The 24,922-nt window shown below is 37.4% G+C and overlaps 1 protein-coding gene across 8 annotated transcripts in view; it reads right to left on the bottom strand.

Annotated features, from left to right (window-relative positions):
* Positions 1-24,922, bottom strand: part of CCDC91 (coiled-coil domain containing 91) — a 367,847-nt gene that overhangs the window by 328,761 nt on the left and 14,164 nt on the right. The window contains exon 1 of one of the 8 annotated variants that reach the window (XM_032432735.1): positions 1,457-1,803. The exons of the other annotated variants lie outside the window; for them this stretch is intronic. The gene's annotated coding sequence lies outside the window, so the exon portion shown is untranslated. Of the gene's footprint in view, positions 1-1,456; positions 1,804-24,922 lie in introns of those variants that run through there. 8 annotated transcript variants of the gene reach the window in all.

Genomic DNA, 24,922 nt, shown 5'->3' with positions numbered 1-24,922 from the left:
TCCCCCAAACCCCTAACTTCATTCTAAACATAAGAAAAACATCAGACCAACCCCAATTGCTTGAAGGACAACCTATAAAACATCTGACCAGTACTACTCAAAATTGTTAAGGTCATCAAAAGCAAGTAAAGTTTAAAAAACCATCATAGCCAAGAAGAACCTAAGTACATAAATAACCACTAAATGTAATATGGTATCCCACCTGTATGGGAACCTGGAAGAGTTTGAAAAAAGGATGGTACATAAAAACTATGGAAATCTGAAAAAATGTATGGACTTTAGTTAATAATTATGTATAAACATTGGTTCATTAATTTTAACAAATGCACCATGCTAATATATCAATAATAGGAAAAACTATGAGTGGAATATATAAGAACTCTGTGTACTAAGCTCACAATTTTCTATAATTCTAAAATTATTCTAAACAATAAGTTTTTTGGGGGGCACCTGGGTGGCTCAGTCGTTAAGCGGCTGCCTTCAGCTCAGGTCGTGATCCCAGAGTCCTGGGACTGAGTCCCACATCGGGCTCCCTGCTCAGCGGGAAGCCTGCTTCTCCCTCTCCCAATCCCCCTGCTTGTGTTCCTGTTCTCATTGTCTCTGTCTCTGTCAAATAAATAAATAAATAAATCTTTAAAAAAGATAAAATAAAATAAAAAAATAAACAATAAGTTTTTTTTTAATTAGGACAAGAATATAAAAAACATAGAAAACCATTACTACTCAAGAGATAGGTCAAAGAAAGTAAGTCAGTAAAAGAAATTTAAAAGAAATGATCATAAATATACAAAGACAGAACGATGCCCTAGAAGTCATATGGGAAAAGTGAACAAGGATGGAAATAGGTATAATATAATAGAGGTCAAAGAAAATAAGAAATGAACAGAAACCACTGGACTTAGGTTACTGGTTTAAATTTTAAAAAAAAGGAAGAAAAGTTCAGTAGAGCTAAAAAAAGATGGAAGTTAAGTCACAATGGTTTATGATGCCTTATGAGCTCTGATTTTATAATTGTCTCAATCACAAATCTCTTAAAAGAGATTCTCCTAGTTTCAAACCTATCTAAAGTCTTCTCTATTCCTTGAATTCACAACAACTTAGTGGCCAAAATCTAACTCTTATTGAATCGTCTTTCACAGTATAAAGTATCAAGAGATGTATCAGATAGCATCTTTCATCCAGCAGTAACAGAAATTCCAAAAGCAAACTGGCTTCAACAATAAGGAAATGTATAACCATTATCAAATACAAGAGGAAGTCCACAGGTACAGCAGGCTCTAAGCACTACAAGTCAGAGCTTCAGAAATCCTCTGTAACTCTCCTAGCTGACTGCCTATGTGTAGCTTCATCTACAGGCTGGAAGCAAGAGATCAAGATATTCTGAGATTGTGATCTGCTAATCTTTGAACCTGTCACTAGCAAAGAAAGAGAACTGCCATGTTTCACTTAGACTTACCAGAATCAATCCTGGAACTAGGAAAGAGGACCCCTTTCTCTGAGTCATGTGAAGAAGGTTTAGATGCCTGAACAAAACAGGTTCTGTTAGAAAGATAGACAGGAAAAGCCATCAATAAATGCTAAATAAGAGATTTTTATTTGCATGTTTTCCTAGCTTTGGGAAGTTTTAAAAACTACTTTAATACAATGAAGAATAGGCTTAAACAAATAAAGGCCAAACAATTTCCTTCCTCAAATATTCAACGAATAACCTCAAAGATGATCAGTACTGTTTTACAGGACAAGGGAAAATGTGGTATGAATTTGTAAGCTTTCTCTCATCAAACTTATATCACAAAAATAAAATGTATTTGGGTATTTTAAAACCAGAGCCCTGTAACATTTCACATAAATTATCATTTTGTTGGTGACAAGATAGTAAGAGATCTCAAGGGAGTAGAAAGAGCACTAGATGTGGAGTCAGGGCACTAGGCTCTAGTCCTAACACTTCCACTAAATTACATCTTATCACAGTCACCAAATCTATCTAGATTTCAGTTTCCTCCTCGGTTAAGAGAAGGAGAAGTTCAGAGAAGGGGTTCTTCAAGTTTTCTTTCTGGTTAATTCACTTATTAACTAGATTTATATGGACTATTTAACATTGTAATTCTGGGCTAGCAAAATCCTAAAAATACCTTTCATGCCCACAAGCTGATGACACAAAAGCTTCACTTTCAAAAACTTCACTACAATACTTCACTTCCATAAAAACCTTCATTGTGTGGCCAGAAATGTAAATAGCATGATGTTACAACTTCTGAAGTAACTCAAGAATTTAATTCAATTTCTCTTTAAACCCAAATTCATTACTAAAAGGTTGTAGTGTACCTGTAGAAGCAAACCCTCACTACTGTACAGGAGAACGGAAAACGACAGAAACTTAACCACTTCGAAATGCAATTAAAGACAAGACTTCTAACCAGTAGGCCTAAATGAGGAAGAAGATGAAAAGCAAAACACAATGGAAAGCTGAAATTCAAGTCAAAAACAAAGGGAAATTTCTATATAGAGTAAGAACAGAGGAGGGAAATACCCACCCCAAAGTAAAACCAGTATATAGGCCCAGAAGAAATTAAGTATCTCATGAATTTCTCTGGAAGACTGTTAATTTACACAAAACTGATAGAAATAATTTCCAAAAACAGGTTGGTGACAAAAACAGGAGAGGAAACCATTACTCTGCCCTTTGGGAGCCTCAAATTAATGGATTTTGGCAAACCAGACACAAATCATATGGGATGACTGGATAATACCTTATGATTTTAGCCAACTGCATTATGACCTGGAGTTGGTTCTTCTCAAGATTATTAATAATGAAAAATACTTGCACAGGATACACATGATTGCCAGGAAAAAAAAATGTTCTTTGAAAGTTTTTAAAACAACAAACTACCCACAGAAACCACATGGGCACAAAATGAAATGTATCTAGTCACTGATTTGTGGAGCATTTAAGCACTCCCCAAGTGAAAAACTCAGCTTTAGGCTCTCTTTCTGGGACAAACAGAACATCCATGAAAATACCTGACTTGAAGCTACTGAGGAAACAGTACAGACATACCTCTACTGGCCTGGGTTTCAAGAGAAATAATTTTCCCCAAGAACCTTACAGTTTTAGGAGACTACTTACTTGTTTTAATACATTTCTCTTCCTCACAGAATCTAGATAAAGACCAAAAACTCTCAAAATTAAAGAAAATAAAATCTCAAAGTGCTTAACATTATAATATTAATGACATAAGTTAACACCTCATGTGATTGTCAATTTAAATACCAAAACTCCCTACTGTTACTAGCAGTACTGATGTGGGAAACAGAGGCAGAAGAAAAATTATTAAATTTCCTTACTACCTACAGCCCCACTGACAAGTCCTTGAAACAGAGAGTAACATTCCTCTAGGGACTCAGCTGCCTCCATGTTAATACTTTGCTAAGGGCAACAGGTAATCTTAGCCCAACCTCCAAGATCCTGTAAGTTTACTTTAACATATAAAAATTTCTTTGGAAATTTTAGATACGTGTTGGCAATCATCTCCCAAGCATATGACCCACCGATATACATCTGAAGGGTCTCATGACTCAGTTTTTATTAGACAGTAATAAATGACCTTTTCCCAATAATAGCTAGCCCCCTCAAGGTCCTGGAAACCTTATTCCAAAATTCCTTAGAGACTTAAGCGATCCCTAACTCCCTCCCAACTTGAAACTATATAATGGGCTACTGCTCATGACCCCGGTGCAGCTCTTTCTGACCACGGGTCCTGTCCCCATGCTTTCATAAAACCACCTTTTTGCACCAAAAACATCTCAAGAATTCTTTCTTAGCTGTCAAACTCGAACCCTAATGTCTTTTCCTACATCAGTACCATTAATAAATGAGAATTACTCAACTTATCAAATTATATAATAATACCCTAGTGAAATGGTATACCAAAGAGGCAAGTTTCAAAAGAGGAAATAAATATAGAGGGAGAAATCTTGCTCAGGAGACAAGGAAAAGAAGAAAGTAGGAGATGAGGGGCATATAGTTGCACTGGAACACTAGAAGGTTGGCTATGGACATTAAATAGTTCAAGTCTCAGAAAAAGGAAGCCAAATGAAAGCAGAGCCAAACACAAGCGAGCACACAACATTGCCTAGGGTAAAATGCAAAAGCTACATAAAGATTCATTTATTTACAGAAATATCAAACAGACAGTAAATATATTAACAAAAAATAGAAATTTTATCTTGACAGCATCACAAAAACATCCACCACTCCTTTAAAAGTCGAGAAAAAAATTTTTCACCATGGCCTATATTATATTGTCTTTATAAGACATAAAAGGAACACAATAAAAACCTAAGAGCATGCAGAGCTACAAGTTTACATATATCTGCACACATGCCCCACCATGCTTTCTATTTCCTGACACAATGCCATTAAAATCGGGGATTTTTTTCCCCTCTACTTTGGCTCCATGTAAGGTGCTGACTTTTCCCTTGGATAGGCTGGCAAAGCTCAGCTTGTCAAAGCTTGCATAACCTTGAAGAACACATATAATTTCCAGAAGAAATAAAGGAAGAATGGAAAAAGAGATGGGTTTCCAAAAGAAATAATTTTAAATTGTACATATCTATAGTCCTCATCCCTTAGAGATGATGTTACTGGTGGTATTTGTTACCACATGCATGAATCCTGAAAAGACCAAAGCAGTAGAACTATCCAAGTGCAGCTGCAGCTATCTTACAAACTATAGTTTCAACACAATGAAAAGGATAATAATGCCAAGGATGGAAAGCTCTGGGATTGTCACCTAGTCAGAAAGAATACAGATCTGGAGAAAGATCAGATTCGACTCATTTCAGAAAATGAACAGGAAAACCCTGTAACTATACTGAGGATCTCTAATTAGCCAAACAGCATAAAATCTGTACACTAAAATTCTTTTTTTTTTTTTTTTTTTAAAGATTTTATTTATTTATTTGACAGAGAGAGACATAGCGAGAGAGGGAACACAAGCAGGGGGAGTAGGAGAGGGAGAAGCAGGCTTCCCCGCGGTGCAGGGAGCCCGATGTGGGGCTCAATCCCAGGGCCCTGGGATCACGACCTGAGCCGAAGGCAGATGCTTAACGACTGAGCCACCCAGGCACCCCCTGGGCCACCCAGGCGCCCCCTAAAATTCTTCACATTATGTAAAAATGAGTGTGTTTTCTAAATAGTTGCTAAGTACAATGATCTATTATGGATACAGAAATGAGAAATGTCTGGTTTCTCAAGGTTTACTAAGAGTAGGAAGTAATGTGTCTAAAATATAGGAAATTACCAAAAAATATGGTGCATATTCCTAGCATGTGAATTTTATACAAAGATATGACAAGAGGAGAGACTTTACTTTTTATAAAATATAAAATATAAACTATAATAAAAGATGAAAAGAGTGAACAGAAAAAATAAAACACACATTTCCTAACTATCACCAGCAGTTTACTTGCAGACATCTTCACTACCACCCACCCCTAAAGTATCCATTATCTTCTGTAGTGTAGCTACTTCAAAGGAAAAGTAAGACAAAGGATGAAGGAAAGCTTAAATTACACTATACAGACAATATTCTACTTCCAATCAAAATGGAGACACAGGGGCCAGATTTAATTTTCCAACTAACACAACTAGAAAACTGAACAAGATATATGAAACAGTGGCTTTCAGGTATTAGACCACAGGTAGCAAAGGACTGTAACACTTGAAAGAAAGGAAATAAGAAAAGTAAGCATTGTAATTGCCCAGCTTACAAACAGGAGTCAGTTTATATGCTACAAGACATAGTGGCAAAACCCAAGCAAAACTGAGTTGAGGAGACAGAGTTAAAGGTTTATAAGGCAGGGCCAAGAACTTGAGAAAACTACACTAAAAATCCCAGAGATAGAAAAGTCTGCTCAAGTCTTGGGATGACTAAAACCCATACATAAATGACAGAAAATTATAGAAGACTAGGAAAAGATAAACAAAAGTGAGTACAACATCTGGAGCTCACACACAGCAGACAACAGTTTAGATTCCTACTAGTCAGAGTGGATAAACCTTGTAATACATAGAGGATTCAGCTGAATCCTCAGGAGCACATCTCCTTAGTAGTGGGGTTAAATGAGACCTACAATAAACTCTGTTCTGGACCCATACTAACAAATCTTAAAAATATGCCTCAAAATAATCCAAATGATTTCAAATAACATAAATGAGAGTTGGAACAATATACACTATTTCAAATAATACAACAAAATTCAACAATCAACAAGATAAAACTCAAAATAGCTTAATCCAATCAAAATTAACAGCCATTCAAAAAAATCAGAAAGAGACTGCAGGGAAGATGGCGGATTAAGAGGATCCTGGGCTTACCTCCACCCCCAGACACACTTGAGGCTCCAAATACATATAACGCAACTCATTCTGAAAATGACCCGAAGACTAGCAGAACAGCTCTTCCCTCTTTCTTTAGGGATATAAAGAAAAAGTCACATCAAGAAAGGCAAGAGGGGGGCATCTGGGTGGCTCAGTCCTTAAGCGTCTACCTTCTGTTCAGGTCATGATCCCAGGGTGCTGGCATCAAGCCCTGCATCAAGCTCCCTGCTCAGTGGGAAGCCTGCTTCTCCCTCTCCCACTCCCGCTGCTTGTGTTCTCTCTCTCGCTGTTTCTCTCTCTGTGTCAAATAAATAAATAAAATCTTTAAAAAAAAAAAAAAAGAAAGAAAGGCAAGAGGGACTGAGAAGTGGTCAGAAAAAAAAAACCTCCTGCATGGTAACCCACAAATGGGAAAGATATTACAGGAGTGGAAGTCCTCCCTGAGGAGCAAGAAGATCAAGCCCCACATTGGGCACCCCCAGCCCTAGGAACCTGCACTGGAAAGACAAGCCCCCATATCATCCAGCTTTGAAAGCCAGCAGGTATAACTCTGAGAGAACGAAAGGGCTATAGGAAACCAAGACTTCACTCCTAGAGGACCAGAGCACTATATTATTCATCTAAGACCAAGCACAAAGGCAGCAGTTTGAAGAGCACCTGGGTTATGGGGGAAGGAGATTTATTGACTAATTTTTAAGCCTGTGCCAGAGGGGTAGGGGTCAATGGGAGCTTTCCCCCAGAACAGAAGTGCTGGCAGGAGCCATTTTTCTAGCCTTCCTTCAGCCTAGGTGGCCTGACACAGGCAAGAGCCAGTTCTAACACTCCCCATCTTCCTTGCTAGCACAGCTCATCCCATCTGAGTGTGTCCCTGCAGACCCACTCAACCTGCCCATCCCAGCAGGCACTCCTCCAGAGTGAATCCTGATTTGCCACACCCCACAGGCAGGCAGCCTCAGCTGGGATGGGCATCCACCAAAAGGGACTAACACCCTACCTTACCTGGTAGACAGCCCCAGGGACAGGCAGGGCGGGGGGAGGGCAGTAAGTGGGGGAAGGCTAGCCCCACCTACCAGCACAACTACAGCAGTCAAGGCCCAGTCAAAACAGGAAGGCACACAGAGCCCAAACAGGGGACACCCCTGGAGTCTGGTGACCAAAGGGGATTGCACTACTGGGACCCAGAGGGCACTTTCTACATAAGGTTTTCTTATTTATTTGTTTAGTCCGATTGCTGCAGCCAGGACTACCAATATTATATTGGTAAAGGCAGTGAGAGTGGACATCCTTGTCTTTTTCCTGGTCTTAGAGGAAAAGTCTTCAGCTTTTCACCACTAAGTATGATATTAGGTGTGGGTTTGTTATATATGACCGTTATTATGTTGAGGTATATTCTCTGAGAGTTTTTACCATGAACAGACATCAAATTTTGTCATATGTTTTTTCAGCATCGACTGAGATGATGATATGATTTTTATCCTTCATTTTGTTGATGTGGTGTACCATGCTGATTGATTTGCTGATATCAAACCATCCTTGCATCATTGACATAAATCCTACTTGATCACGGTGAATGATCCTTTTAATATATTTTGAATTTGGTTTGTAAATATTTTGTTGAGGGTGTTTGCATCTGTGTTAATCAGAGCTATTGGTCTATAATTTTATCCATTTATTATTTTTTTTCTGTAGTGTCCTTGTCTGGGTTTGGTATCAGGCTAATGCTGGTCTCATAGAATAAATCTGGAAGCATTTCTTCCTCTTCTATTTTTGGAATAGCTTAAGAAGAATAGGTATTAATTCTTTAAATGTTTGGTGGGATTCACCTGTAAAGCTATCTGGTCCTAAGCTTTTCTTTTTTGATGGTTTTTGATTACTGATTCAGTTTCTATCTTTAAAAATAGAAGGGGAAATAAAGATATTTTTCCAGACAAACAAGCTGAGAGAATTCTTTGCCAGCAAACCTGCACTGAAAGAAATGTTAAAGATAGTTCTTCAAGAAGAAAAATTAAACCAGATTGGAATTTGAATTGGTGCAAATGGAATAAGGAGTGCCAGAAATACTAAATATGTGGCTAAACATAAAAATTTAAAAGATAACTGACTTCCTAAAACAAAAGTAATAACAATGCATTGTTGGTTTTATTGAATATATAGAAGTAAACAAAATGATATCAATACCACAAATGAGAGGTATACTGTTGAAAAGTTCTTACACCACACATGAAATAGAACATTATTTGAAAGTAAACTAATTAGTTAAAGGTATATATTGTAAACCCTAGAAAAATGACTAAATTAATTAACCAAAATATACAGCCATATTGGGCATAAAATGAAATTAAAAACAAAAAACAACCTCAAACACAACATAAGTTAGGAAAAGAAGAAAAGGCAGAAAGGGAAAAAGGAAAACAAATAGCAAAATGATATACTTAAACTCAACTATATTGATAATTATATTAAGTACAGATGATCTTAAACAGCTAAGTTAAAAAGCAGAAATTGTCACATTCAATAAAAAGACCTGACTATATGCCACAAGAAATTCATTTTGGCTAAGGAAAAAAAAAAAAAAAGACAAAAATAAAGGGCTCTTGGGGGCGCCTGGGTGGCTCAGCTGGTTAAGCGGCTGCCTTCGGCTCAGGTCATGATCTCTGAGTCCAGCATTGGGCTCCCTGCTCGCCAGGAAGCCTGCTTCTCCCTCTCCCACTCTCCCTGCTTGTGTTCCCTCTCTCACTGTTTCTCTCTCTCTCTGTCAATTAAATAAATAATAATAAATAAAATTTTTAAAAAATAAATAAATAAAGGGCTGTAAAAGATATACATGCAAACAGTAATCAAAAAAACAAAAAACAAAAAAAAAGTTGAAGTGGCTATATTAACACCAGAAAAATTAGACTTCAGACCAAATAATATTACTGGGGATAAAGAGATTTCATAATGATATAGAAATAAATTAATTAGGCATACATAACAATCTTAAATGTATATGCATCTAATAACAGCTTCAAAATAAATGAAGCAAGGAGTGACAGAACTGAAATGATAAATACATAAATCAAAACCACAGCTAGAGATTTCAACAGTTTCTCAAAATAATTGATAAAATAAGCAGGAAGAAAATCAGTAAATATATAGAAGACTTCAACAACATTATCAACCAATTTAAGCTAACTAACATTTCTGGAGGTAGGCAGGGGATGGGCTAAATGGGTAATGGGTATCAAGAAGGACACTTGTGATGAGCCCTGGGGGTTGTACATAAGTGATGAATCACTAAATTCTACTCTTGAAACCAATGTTACACTATATGTTAACCAGTAGAATTTAAATAAAAACTCGAAACAAACAAAAATTTCTGGAAAAACGCTACCAGTCAGGTGCAGATTAGGCATTCTTTCAAGTGCATATATAACATTTAAAGATAGATTCTGTTCTTGGGGCTCCTGGGTGGCTCAGTCACTTGAGCATCTGACTCTTGAACTCAGCTCAGGTCTTGATCTCAGGGTCATGAGTTCAAGCCCCACATTGGGCTCCATCATGGGTGTGGAGCATACTTTAAAAAAAAAAAAATCAGGGCGCCTGGGTGGCTCAGTTGTTAAGCGTCTGCCTTCAGCTCAGGTCATGATCCCAGGGTCCTGTGATCGAGTCCCACAACAGGCTCCCTGCTCGGCAGGAAGCCTGCTTCTCCCTCTCCCACTCCCCCTGCTTGTGTTCCTGCTCTCGCTCTCTCTGTCAAATAAATAAATAGAATCTTTAAAATAAATAAAATAAATAAAATAAAAATAAAAAATTCTTAGCAAACAAAGAATAGAGGAAAATGTCTTCAATCTGATACAGACTATCTCCAAAAAAGAAAACTCACAGCTAACATCATTATTTAATGGTCAAAGACCTAATGCCTCACCCTAAAATCCTTAAGAAGTCAAAGATGCATGCTTTTCATGCTCTCATCAGAGGTCCTTGCCAGTGTAATAAGATAGGAAATAGAAATAAAAGGCATGCAGACTGGAAAAGAAGTAATACTATCTTTATTCACAGGCAACATGACTGTCTATGCTGAAAATCCTAAGGAATCCTCAAAAAAGTTACACGAAGAATACCAGATCAATAATTAAAAAAACCAACTGTATTTTATTATACACCAGAAGCTAATAACTGAAAATTAAAATAAACAATACCAATTATAATAACATTAAAAGTTCTGGAGATGGATAGTGGTAATGGTTACACAACAATGTGAATGTACTTAATGCCACTGAACTGTACATTAAAAATTATTAGAGTGATAAATTTTATGTCCTGTACATTTTACCACAATTTCAAAATTTAAAAAATATGTGTAATGTTAATATAAAAAGGAAAAACAAAAAACAGAAACAACTGAAAATGTCTATCAGCTAGTAAATGGATAAAGGAATTGTGGTATATCCGTACAATGGAATACTACTCAGCAACAAAATTTAACCTATTCACATACACAACAGCATGGATGAATCTTTATTCCACCAAGTGAAAGAAGCAAACACACAAAATGACATCCATAATGCTCCTTTTAAATAAAATTCTAAAAAAAGGCAAAATTTCAGTGATGAAAAACAAATCAGGCTGTCAGGAACGAGGAGTGCTAGGATGGGATCAATTGTAAAAAGCCATAAGGAAATATTTCAAAGTGATGGAAATGTTCTAGATCATGAATGCAGTAGTAGTTTCTCATATGTAAATATGTGTAAAAAGCCATGAAAGTATTATTGGTTATTTTAATTTATTTAATATTTTTAATAGTATTGGATTTATGATGTGAAAAGGAATTCTGTTTGAGATTTCATCGCAGCCTCAACACTTGTCACTAGTGCGAAGTCCCCTCCTCTAGCACAGGTGGGAGTAGAAAGAGCACATTAAGCAGGTACTCCAGCTAATGAGCATTTCTTGAAAGTGAGGAGAAAGGAAAGATTACCTCTTAGGCAGAACTACAACTGTTACAAAAACCAAAGTGGGGAAGGATTGAGAACTAGAGAAAAAAGATGTGCAGTATTTAAACTGTCTCAGAGTGCTTAATGTAGCCAAGCTTAAAATCAGGTGTCCAAAAGATCAAACACAGGACAGATGAAGTGAGAACAGACCATGGAGTCATCAAACTGGAAAACCAAGGAAACTGAACAAGGATGGGATAGATGTAATAAGAAAACCAAAAGGTAACCTTAGATGAAAAGTGAAATAGGGGACATCACTACATCAGGCTTTTTAAAGCTCTATACAGTAAGCTAGGCTGCCTGAGACTAGAGAAGCTATCAGGCCTACCCAAATTATAATCATCTTTCTGCTTAGTAAAAGTTTGTCTTACTTTAAGTTTTACATACCACTACCCTCTGTCACACACACACAAAAAAAAGAAAACCTTATTTTTTTAGATTGTTGCGTAACAGAATGATTATATGTTATAATCATACCATTATGCGGCTGGTACTCTACCAGTAAAGATCCTATAGTTCCTTAATAAACTGGCTCAAATGTGCATTTCCAGTCTCATCTTCTGTCTTTTCCAGCCATTCTGAAAAGTCTGCCTTTTTTTTTTTTTTGCACAGAACAATAGTTCATGAATAAACACATTATTTTTGATTGACTTACTGACTTCAACTTCTCAAATACATAGGAAAAAATCTGAACCACACCTGCAACTATGAACAGATTAGTCAGTTCAAAATTGCTATTCCAGAAAATTTCTTAAAACTTTCCAAAGAACCACATACAATTCAAAAATGCACAATCAAACTTGGCTTATGCGCAAACTAGTACTACACTAGGATATTTAAAGGATATAACAAATTGGGGGATTTCAATATTCCCAGGCAATTTAATATGAAACATATATAGGTATATATGTGTGTGTTTATATAAACATGTATTCAATTATGTGACCTATCCTGTGGTAGCATCTCTACTGTGAGTACCACCATACTATCATCTAGCTCATTTTGGCATATTCCCTGGTAATATGTTATGAGCTTAATCTTCTTACCATAATTTTTTTACCATGAGAAAAAGATACACGAACTATGGGTAACTGGAATGCAACGGTAGTGATATGAACAAAAGTGCGATTCTCCTAAGCATTGGTTCCTCCACAATCACTACAACTCTGATGCCTATGATAGTGAAAGAGGACTTCAATTCCCTCTATTTTGATCTCAGTCTGTATTTTCTAATTCTTTAAGTTCTCCTTTCCAGCTTAACTCAACTCAGGCAAAAGACCCTGCAGGCAAAGCATTCTGTGATGGGAACTGAAACTATTCCCTCAAGCAACAGGGACTGCCCTGACACCAGCAAGACCACATGTGATTGATCCCAAGACAATGATCAACCTGACATTTAATGCCCACTTGCATGTATCTATGGACTTTTGTCCTTCATTTTCCTTATCTAAACCTTTAAGTATTTTCAGCATTTTGGAGACAGTCTTTGAGACACTAGTCTGCTGTCTTTCCAGTGTTAGCCTCACTGAAATAATTTTCTTTCTTGTTGCACCACCACTCATCTCTCTGCCCTTGGATTTTGTCAGCGGCAAGTGGCTGAACCTGCTCTGTTTGGGATCCCCAGAGCCAGGTGCTCTTTGCACCTCTGTGTCCCAGTTACAACAGTAGTTTCATGATATTCTGAAAGGCTAAAACAAAGAATCTCTTAAAATGAAAGTAACATTCTATTTACATCCCTCACAATGACTTTCTCTCTCAACATACACACACACTTGAAGTCATCAATAAACTTCAGTCTGGGTTTCACAGATGAAGAACAATTAGAACAGCATCGGTCTGACCAATCTCCCATTACGTTAAGAACAGCTAAGAACAGATAACTACTTAAAAGAATGCTACAGTTCCTACATACAGAAACACATGCCTCAGCTTCTCGATATATATAACATATATATATATACACCAACGTGTGTATATACATATATATATATATATATACAACCTATATATATATCACTATATATACACATACCAATATACCTATATATATATATATATATATATAACCAATTAATGGTGTTTTATTCAGTTTATTCAATTATTAGCCTTCCTCCTAAAGAGTTGACAAACTTGAAAATTCATTACATTTACTCTCCCAAAAAGATGGCATACCTTTCTTGATTAGAATAACAGTTCTGTGATATTTCTGAAGCACAATCTGTATTTTCTTTTAATTACTAAAAACATGTTAAAGTAATTGAATTGCAGGAAGAACCAAGATTTTCTCTGCTTAGAAAATCACTATATGTCTTCTAAGTCTGAGAACCAAGAGAGAAAGAACTCTACTGAGAGCTGATTTAAAAAAAGAGAAAAAGAGGTTCTGAAATGATTTGCATGATTCCAGACCTCAGCATTGCTACACAATCACAATGGAAAGAATGTGTGGTAATTAACCAGCTTTAAATGCTGTAAGTATCCAAACAATCATTCTTTTCCCCTCAAAATGTTTTATGAACAGGGAAATCCTATAGTCTTCATAATTACTCCTTTAACTTATTTTACTTTTAAAAAAATGAAAACAAACAGTACTGAGTACCACTGCTCATGGGTTTCTCCTCTTTTTAATTTAAGCAGTATCTTATTTGGCATAGGATTCCATTTTACTATATTCACTAATCTGTCACCAGAAATATTTAATTAATGCCTAGCTTTCAACAAGAAGGACAGAGGCATAATGACTATTTTCAATAATCTAAAATGAGGTTGTGGGGAAAAATAAAAGCTCAAAGAGAAGAGGGCAAGATGGTGGTGAAGTAGGAGAACCCGAGGCTCAACTCATCCAACAAACACAACCAGATAACTATCAAATCATCCAAAATATCCCAGAAATCAACATAAAGACTGGCAGAACCAACTCCACAAATAAAGGTAGAGAAGAGACCACATCAAAGAAAGTAGTAAGTGCAGAGAAGCAGGCTGGGAGAGAAACAGACCCTGGCTGCTGCAGTCAGGAGGGAGCCACAGTTGCAGAGAAGGGCAAGAGACAGACTAACACATAGGGGAGGGCACAAGGAAAACAAATCCCCATAGCTATTAGCTTGGAAAGTGAGAGGGGCTGAATTTCATGAGTTCTTGCAATCAGCGGAGCTTACAGCCTGGAGTTTTAAAAGTCAGTGTGTTTGGCTCAGGGAGAGCCCAGAGGACATTGGGATTGCTCTTGGAGAAAAGGCAGGCAAAGAGCCCACAGACATATAGCATGGAAACAGCGATCTAAAAAGCACCAAGGGCACACAGTAGGGAGGTTAGTTGCTCATCTCTGAGCATGTCCCAAAGAGGCAGCCTTCAGAGAGAGAGCCCCAGAAACAAAGGAACTGGCAGGCACCATTTCCCTCCCTCACCCAATATAAACTCACAGACACCTGCAGGATCCAGCTCAGGGCTTATACTCACCACCTAACATGCTTACACCAAGCTTCCTCAACCCCCTTGCTCCAGGGTGGAACCGCTGCTACCAGTCACCCTTGCCTCACTCCCAGCGCAGCAGGAACCCTCCTTCAGACAACCGGCCCATAGCCCTGCTCATACCAGAGGTGGTGACAGGTCTCATTTCACAAGCAGACCAGAACACACCTACTTAAAAAACATGCCATATTCAGCCCAGGGACAAAACACTGCCCACAAGAGGCAAAGAGAGCCTCTAGAGACAACTGGCCTGAAGGATAAAGTGGTCAGGACACAACAGAAGAGTGCATGCAGCATACATTGAAGATACTCCCAGAGGCACCAGGCATGGGGAATAGGGGAAACTACACTGCAGGGCACTATAGGACCTCTTCTTCATAAAGCCATTAACAACAAGAGACATGGCTAACAATCCTAACACAAAAACAGGTAGAGACTTAGACAAAATAAGAAGACAGAGGAATTTATCCCAAATGAAAGGATAGGACAAGGCCACCACCAGAGATCTAAGCGACATAAATGTAAGTAACATGCCTGATAGAGAATTTAAAGCAATGATCATAAGGATACTAACTAGACTTGAGAAAAGACTAGAGAACATCAGTGAGTCCATTAACACAGAGATAAGGAATAAAGTAGCAGAGATAAAGGGTTGAATAAACAAAATGAGAAAAACACTTGACGGAAGGAAGAGATGGATGGAAGAAGCAGAGGAACGAACTGATGACTTAGAAGACAGAGTAATGGAAAGTAATCAAGCTGAACAAAAGAGAGAAATAAGAATTATGCAAAATGAGAATAAACTTAGGGAACTCAGTGACTCGATCAAAAGTAAGAGCATTCATATTACAGGTATCCCAGAAGAGAGAAAAGGGGGCAGAAAATTTATTTGAATAAATAACGCTGAAAAATTTCCCAATCTGGGGAAGGAAACAGATATCCAGATCCAGGAGGCATAGAAAACTCCCAACAAAACCAAAAAAGCAAATCCACATCAACACATATTGTAATTAAAATGCCAAAATATGGTAATAAAGAGAAAATATTAAAAGCAGCAAGGCAAAAGAAGACAGTTACATATAAAGGAAACCCCATAAGGTTATCAGCAAATTTTTCAGCAGAAATTTTCCAAGCCAGAAAGAAGTGGCATGCTATATTTAAAGTACTCAAAGGGAAAAACCTGCAGCCAAGAAAACTCTATCCAGCAAGGCTATCATTCAGAATAGAAAGAGAGATAGAGAGTTTCCCAGACAAACATAAATGAAAAAAAAGTTCATGACCACAAAACCAGCCCTGCAAGAAATATTAAAGGGGACTCTTTGAGTTGAAAGCAAAGCTCAAAAATGACAGTGTAAAGGCAGAGAACACAAAATTTGTAAAAAGGAATACTTCTGTAAAAAATCAGTCAAGGAACTCATAAAATTAAAGGATGTAAAATATGACAACATATTACCTAAAATGTGGGGAGGAAAAGAGTAAAGAATGTGTTCAAACTTAACGAACTTAAAATAGACTGCTATATGCCGAAGATGTTATATGCAAACCTAATGGTAACCACAAATCAAAAACCACTAATAAGTATGCAAAGAATAAACAGAAAGAAATCCAAATATATCACTAAAGAAAACCAGCAAACTATGAAAGAGAGAAAGACAAGAAAGGATTGGAGAAAATCTTCAGAAACAACCAAAAAACAAGTAAAATGGCTACAAATACATATCTATCAATAATTAGTTTGAATGTAAATGGAGTACATGCTCCAACCAAAAGATACAGAGTGACAGAATGGATTTAAAAAAAAAAAAAAAAAGGCCCATCTAGATGCTGCCTACAAGAGACTCATTTTAGACCTAAAGACACGTGCAAACTGAAAGTGAGGGGATGGAGAAACATGTACCATGCAAATGCATATCAAAAAAAGACAGAGTGGCAATACTTATATCAGACAAAACAGACATTAAAAGAACAATTATAACAGGAGACAAAGAAGGACACCATACAATAATAAAAGGGACTATCCAACAAGAAGATATAACAATTGTCAATATTTATGCACCCAATATGGGAGCACCTAAGTACATAAAACAGTTAATAACAAACATAAAGGAATTAATTGATAATAATACAATAATAGTAGGGGACCTTAACACCCCACTTACATCAATGTACAGATCACCTAAACAGAAAATCAACAAGGAAAGAATGGCTTTGAATGACACCCTGGACCAGAAGCATTTAACAGATATATTCAGAACATTCCATCCAAAAACAGCAGAACACAGATTCTTTCCAAGTACACATGGAACATTTTCCAGAATAGATCACATATTGAACCACAAAACAAGCCTCAACAATTTCAAAGAGATCAAGGTCATACCATGCATCTTTTCTAACCACAATATTATGAAACTAGAAGTCAACCACAAGAAAAAAATCTGAAAAGACCACAAATACATGGAGGTTAAAGAACATGCTACTACATAATGAATGGGTCAACCAGGAAATAAAAGAAGAAATAAAAAAGTACATGGAAACAAATGAGAGTAAAACACAACAGTCCAAAACGTTTGGGATGCAGCAAAAGCAGTTCTAAGAGGGAAGTTTATAGTAATACAGGCCTACCTCAAGATGCAAGAAAAATCTCAAATCAACAACCTAACCTTTCACCTAAAGGAGCTAGAAAAAGAACAACAAACAACCTAAAGCCAGCAGAGGAAAGGAAATAATAAAGTTTAGAGTAGAAATAAATGATATAAAAACTAAAAAATAAATAGAACAGATCAATGGAAGCCAGGGCAGTCTTTTTTAAAAACATCAATAAAACTGATAAACTTCTATCCAGACTTATCAAGAAAAAAAGAGAAAGGACCAAAAAATAAATAAATAAAAATAAATAAAATCACAAATGAGAGACGAGAAATAACAAGCAACCCCACAGAAATATAAACAATTTTAGAAAATAGTATGAAAAACTACATACCAACATAAATTCCAAAAAAAATACAACCTACCCAAACTGAAACAGGAAGAAATAGACAATTTGAACAGACTGATTATCAGCAAAGAAATTGAGTCAGTAATCAAAAAACTCTCAACAAACAAAAGTCAAGGATCAGATGGTTTCATGGGTGAATTGGACCAAACACTTAAAGAAGACTTAATACCTATTCTTCTCAAACTGTTTCAAAAAATGCAAGAGGAAGGACAACTTCCAAATTCATTCTATGAGGCCAGCATTACCCTGATACCAAAACCAGATAAAGACAACCCAAAAAAAGAACTATAGGCCAATATTCCTGATGAATATAAATGCAAAAATCCTCAATAAAATACTAGCAAAACAAATCTAACAATACATTAAAAAAATCATTCCCCATGATCAAGTGGGATTTATTCCTGGTTCGCAAGGGTGGTTCAATATTTGCAAATCAATCAACATAATTAATACATCACATCAGTAAGAGAAAGAATAAGAACCACATGATCCTTCCAATAGATGCAGAAAAAGCATCTGACAAAGTACAACATCCATTCATAATATAAGCGCTCAACAAAGTAGGTTTAGAGGGAATATACCTCAACATAATAAAGGCCATACATGAAAAACCCACAGCTAATATCACCCTTAATAGGGAAAAACTGAGAGCTTTTCCCCTAAGGTCAGGAACAAGACAAGGAGGTCTACTCTCACCACTTCTATTCAACATAGTACTGGAGGTCCTGGCCACAGCAATCAGACAACAAAAAGAAATAAAAGGCATCAAAATCATTAAGAAAAATGTTAAACTGTCACTGTCTGCAGATGACATGATATTATATACAGAACACCTGGAAGACTTCACCAAAAAACTGCTAGAACTGATAAACAAATTCAGTAAAGTCTCAGGATTCAAAATCAATGTACAGAAATTTTTGCATTTCTATACACCAGAAATGAAGCAACAGAAAGAGAAATTAAGAAAACAATCCCATTTACAACTGCACCAAAAATAATAAAATACTGAGGAATAAACCTAACCAAAGAGTTAAAAGACCTGTACTTTAAAAACTACAAAACACTGATGAAAAGAAATGAAGATGACACCAAATAATGGAAAGACATTCCATCCTCGTGGATTGGAAGAACAAATATTGTTAAAACGTCTATACTGATGTGGAGATGTTGGGGTTCAGAGCTGATGGCCAAGAAAGAATTCTTGAGACATCTCTGGTGCAAAAAGGTGGTTTTATTAAAGCACAGGGACAGGACCCAAGGGCAGAAAAGAGTTGTCCCTGGATTGTGAGAAGCAACTGATTATACTTTGGAGTTGGGGGAAGTAAATACAAAGGGAAGTTTACAAATAGATTTTCATCTGCTAAAGACTCATAGGATCCTGGAGGCCTACCTATTGTCAAGCTAAGGTTGTTTTTCCCATGAGCAAAGCATTAACATTAAGATTGGGAGTTCCTGGGGATACCTGGGTGGCTCAGTGGGTTAGCGTCTGCCTTCAGCTCAGGTCATGATCCCAGCATCCTGGGATCGAGTCCCTCATCGGGCTCCCTGCTCAGCAGGGAGCCTGCTTCTCCCTCTGCCTGCCGCTCCCCCTGCTTGTGCTCACTCTCTCTCTCTCTCTCTCTCTGACATACAAATAAATAAAATCTTAAAAAAAAAAAAGATTGGGAGATCCTGGAGGAAAGTTATACTCTGCCAGCCTCAAGTATTTGTCAATAGGCTGCAGGTTATAAGTAAATTTAATTTTATCTGCATTTCGGTTTTTGACCTTTGTTCTCTATATCATATACTACCTAAAGCAATCTACACATTTAATGCAGTCCCTATCAAAATACCAAAAGCATTTTTCACAGAACTACAACAAACAATCCTAAAATTTGTATGGAATCTCAAAACCCCAAATAGCCAAAGTGATCTTGAAAAAGAAAAGCAAAGCTAGAGACATCACAATTCCAGACTTCAAGTTATCTTACAAAGCTGTAGCGATCAAGACAGTATGGTACTGGCACAAAAACAGACACATAGATCAATGGAACAGAAAGGAAAACCCAGAAATGGATTCCTAACTATATGATCAATTCATCTTCGACAAAGTAGGAAAGAATATCCAATGGGAAAATGACAGCCTCTTCAACAAATGGTTTTGGGAAAACTGCAAAAGAATGAAACTGGACCACTTTATTACACCATACACACAAATAAATTCAAAATGGATTAAAGACCTAAAGGTGAGACAGGAAACAATAAAAACCCTCGGTCCAATTTGAAACATGAAATTAACCATCACAAGTCCATCCCTAGTCAACTTAGTACCTGTATACATCTCCTTAAACCACACTTAATCTCCAAATAAAGACAATAACAAGGTCTTAATTATGACTAAGATGATACAACTATCCTGTGTATACCTGGAAACATACTAACCTCTTCCCCAGAAGAGGAGAAGTCCTTGAATTAGGTTTACTCTTCTTGATACCTCAAATTTTATATACTATGATGGAAAAGTAACACTACTTAAAATACTATGTATACACTCAATGCATCTTATGCTACATGATAAGGAAATGAGAGGAAAAAAAACAAAGATATTTTACATATGTAGCCATACATATGTGTGCATACATACACACAAACATATTCATAACAATTGAAAGGAAATACTCATGACTATTATAGATTTTGTTTCTGTAACTGGTCACATGGTTATAGCTGGTATTTAGAACTACCTTCTTCCACTACCCATTCTGAATTTCTTTTGTCTTCAGCAAGCAATTCAGCTGGTCATGACTCTTTGATGGGCTGACTCAAACCTTCATTCCTGAGGGTCTAGGCCATCAGCAGTCCTCCCTGAAATGGCTTATTTTAGTTTTCCATTGACCTTAATCAGAGGGCACGGTAATACTAAGACGCCCTAAGGGATCTCCTGTATTTCAGACATACTTTTCTTTACCTCCATTGTGAAGTAGGAGTCCAATTTCTCCCTTGGTAGTCAGGATCAGTCATCCCGGCCAGTAGTGGCTTTGCCTGTTGATTCAGTGGCATGAGGAGTCCAAACCGGCAGTGCAGCCGTCTGAACTTCCAGTTCAATGGAATCGTTGTGTCTCCTGGTAAAAGCGTTCCTCCCTTTGGAACTCTGTCTAGGCCAGCACAGCATAAAGTCATGGAAATAGGCACTAAAAATTTTGCTCATGGGTCAGTAGGAGTCATAGTGAATGGAGTCACTTCCATTCCCACCCCTTGATTCCTGAACCTATTACGAATCCTGGCTATGGGAGAAACTGGATACTAATTCTGAGCATATACAACCTTCTTAAGAACCTCGCCCCAGTGCTGCAAGAAACTGACACACCTAGCTGGCACTGTAACTTAAGTCTTCAAAAGGCTATTCCAACATTCTATCAAGCCAGTTGCTTCAGGATGGTAGGGAACATAAGACCAATGAATTCCACAAGCTGTAATTCTTTTGCTCTGAAATAAGTTTCTTGATCAGAAGCAAGGCTGTAAGGAATACCATAATGGTGGATAAGGCATTCTGTAAGCCCACAGACTGGTAGTTTTGGCAGAAGCATTGCATGTAGGGAAGGCAAATCCATACCTAGAGTAAGTGTCTCTTCCAGTAACAACAAATCACTGCCACTTCCATGATGGTGGCCCTCCAATATAATCCACCTGCCTCTAGTTAGCTAGCTAATCACCCCAGGGAATGGGTCATATAAGGAATTCAGTGTTACTCTCTGCTGATGACAGATTGGGCACTCAGCATTGGCTGTAACCACACAGGTCTTGATGAGTGAGTCTATATTGCTGAGCCCATGTGTAAACTCCATCCCTGCCCGCACGGCCATTTTTATGCATGAGCTCACTGGACAATAACAGGGTTGGCTGGGGAAAGAGGCTGACTGGTATCCACAAAATAGGTCATCTTATTCCCTTGATTATTAAAATCCTCTTCTGCCGAGGTCATTCTTTGGTAAGCATTTACACGGAACACAAACATCTTCACATTTTTTGTCCAGAGAGGTCTATCTACATACCTCTTCCCCAAATTTCCTTGTCACCAGTTTTTCAATCATGTTCCTCCCAAGTCCCTGACCATCCAGCCAACTCATTGGTCATAACCCATGAAATAATACAATCATCCATCTGGCCACTTCTCCTTCCAAGCAAAGTGAACAACCAGGTGCACTGCCTAAAGTTCTCCCCACTGAAAGGATTGGCCTTCACCACTGTCCTTGAGGGATACCCCAAAGAGGGGCCACAGGGCTGCAGCTGCCCACTTTCAGGTGGTACCAGCATATCATGAAGAACCATCTGTAAACCACATCTGAGTCTTTTCTTCCTGTCAATTAACCTTAGGGAACTTCCCATGAAGCCATAGGTGCAGTCTCAGAAAAAGGAAGATGCTAGCAGAGCAGGGACTATGGGAATTTGAGCCCCTTCTTCTTGCAACGCATTGTGTCTTCAGGGCCTGCTCAGGCCTGATTAGATACATAGTGCTTCCATTTGACAATGGAGTACTGCTATGCATGCCCAACTTTATGGCCCGGTGGGTCAGATAACCACCCACTTAGTACTGGGTAGCTCAGGTCACATAGTAACTTGGTGGCCCACAGTTAAGCAGAATCTAAGACCCAGCAGCAAACCAACAGCTATTTCTTTATAAAGGCATAGTTATCTGCAGAGAAGGGCAGGCTTTGGTCTAAATCCTAAGGATCTGCACTATGATTTACCTATCGGGGCCTGCCAAAGGCTCTAAACAGCATCCCTGTCTACCACTGACACTTGAAACACCATTGAATCTGCTAGATCATATGACCCTAGCAACAGAGCAGCTTGCACAGAAACCTGAACCTATTGCAGATTAAATGTTCCGGGTCCCACTGAAAACTCATTTTTTGAGTCACTCAGTAAATGGGCCAGAGTAACACACCCAAATGAGGAATGCATTTAAGGGTTCAATATCTCCAGCTTCATCAGGGTCTTCCCACATGCCCCTATATCAAATTTCAGAAACCCATTCCTTCCCAATTTATGTCCTCACTACAATTTATTAGTTTATATTACTCTCATCTACTCGACTGTGAGATTCTTGAAGACCAAGTAACATTTATTTCTGTATCCTCCAGTGGCTAGTACAGGTACCTAAAATATAGTCAGGGCTCAATAAAGATTTCTACTGAACTGAATTTTGCTTCTCAACACATCCCCCTTGTCCATTATTTTAACTTTTATAAATTCAGTTTTGACAGTTGTTAAATCCATGTTTATGCATTTATCAAAAGTCTTAATCTGCTAATTGTGCCCTTTAACAGAAACAGACACGTTTACCAAGGGAAACACATAAAGGACTCTTTTGCTCATTTTTTTCCAAGATGATATAAAGCTTGTTCTAATCGCTAATTTTAATTTCTTCTTGAAATGAAAGTACCACTATCATCAAGATCATTTTTTTCATCTGATCCTGACTTTAGTATCAATCACCTATAATTTTTTCACTTCCAATACTTAGTAATTGAGAAAAAAATTATCTATGAAAGACTGGTAATGCATAGAGATTCTAATTCTTCCAGAAAAACATAATATATGTGTTAATGAAAAAAATAATCCTCATGTCTGAAGCACACTTAAATTGAGTATATCCCTGACAAACCTGAATCCTTATGAGCAATATTTGAAGGACTTTCCCTCTTCACCATTTTAGCTAAAAATCCAAGGCTTTCCCATAGGGCAATCTAAGTACTACCAACATTTTTTATATGCCACATTGTCAGAATCCTACAGAAATGTCAACTGATGCTACTTCTCTATGAGTAAATATATAATCAAGTCCAAAAAAGGCTAGCTATTGGGTGATGGCACTGACATTAGTTAAGTTTTATTTACTAAGTTCATTCAACTGCACATAAGTATTTCTTTAATTCTATATAGATGTTTTTGGTTGGTATTTTTATATTTTATATTAACTAGACACCACAGAAGAATTAGCTATACTTCTAGAAACCCACTCTATCACCTTCAACAACTTTATGGTGAGCCTTCAGCAGCAATATACACTACCCAAACATGGCATATCTGTCTGGTGATAAGTAAATAAATACCTAGCCCAAAACTACACAATTCAAATACAATAAGAGGAATAAGAGAAAATAGAGAGATGCAGCTTGGAAATACCTAACCTGACACCGCTTTGTGAAAAAATGAGTAATACATATATACATACCCAGGGGTACCTGGGTAGTGTGGTTGGTTAAGTGTCTGACTCTTGGTTCTGGCTCAGGTCATGATCTCAGGGTCATGAGAGTAAGCCCCACGTTGGGCTCTGGACTCAGCACAGAGTCTGCTTCAAGATCCTCTCTCCCTCTTCCTCTGTCCCTCCCCTCCATGCTCGTGCTCTCTCTCTCAAATAAAGAAATAAATCTGTAAGTCAAAGATCTCATTTTCATTCACCCAATAATTATTTAATGAAAACCAACTACATGCTACTGAAGAATATAATGATCAATAAAGCCACTGTCTTAGATTAAGAAAGAAAATATCAATAGATAATGTAAACTACAATAAAGTTTAAAAGTGTTGAGATCTCATGCCCATCCCCATGCTTTCATCTCCTCAGATGCCTTGGATCCTTCTTCAGAATGTCTTATCTATCAGCTCCCCTTATTCATCATTCATTAACTCGATAAATATTAACTAGCACCTTTGATGTTCAAGACCCCTGCTAGGTGCTAAAGATATAATGGTAAGCAAAACTGGTCCTTTCCTCATTGTACTTACAGTCTGGCAAAGAGAGAGAAATAAGCTGTAAAAAAATATGCAACCACATAGGTGTTGCAAAGACTGAGGGGAAAAAGGAATCTGAACTTCTCTGCAAGGTCAGGTAAGGTTTCCTAATAAATAGAAGGCTTGAGTACTTGCCTCCGAAGCCAGAATGAGTAGGAGGCACTTCCAGTTAAATATGGAGCACTGAGCATCCATGTTTACTACCATTCTCTTCTAAAATGCCACTGAAATGACAGATGCATGAATAGGCAATTCACAGAATTACCCACGTGATCAATAAATATGTGGAAAAATCTAGTCAATCTCACTAGTAATCAGGGACAGAGATATGTT

This window comes from Phoca vitulina, unplaced genomic scaffold (genome assembly GCF_004348235.1).
Source record: "Phoca vitulina isolate PV1807 unplaced genomic scaffold, GSC_HSeal_1.0 scaffold49, whole genome shotgun sequence".
In the NCBI taxonomy this organism is placed as follows: domain Eukaryota; kingdom Metazoa; phylum Chordata; class Mammalia; order Carnivora; family Phocidae; genus Phoca; species Phoca vitulina.
This window is presented reverse-complemented; position numbering and strand designations above follow the sequence as displayed.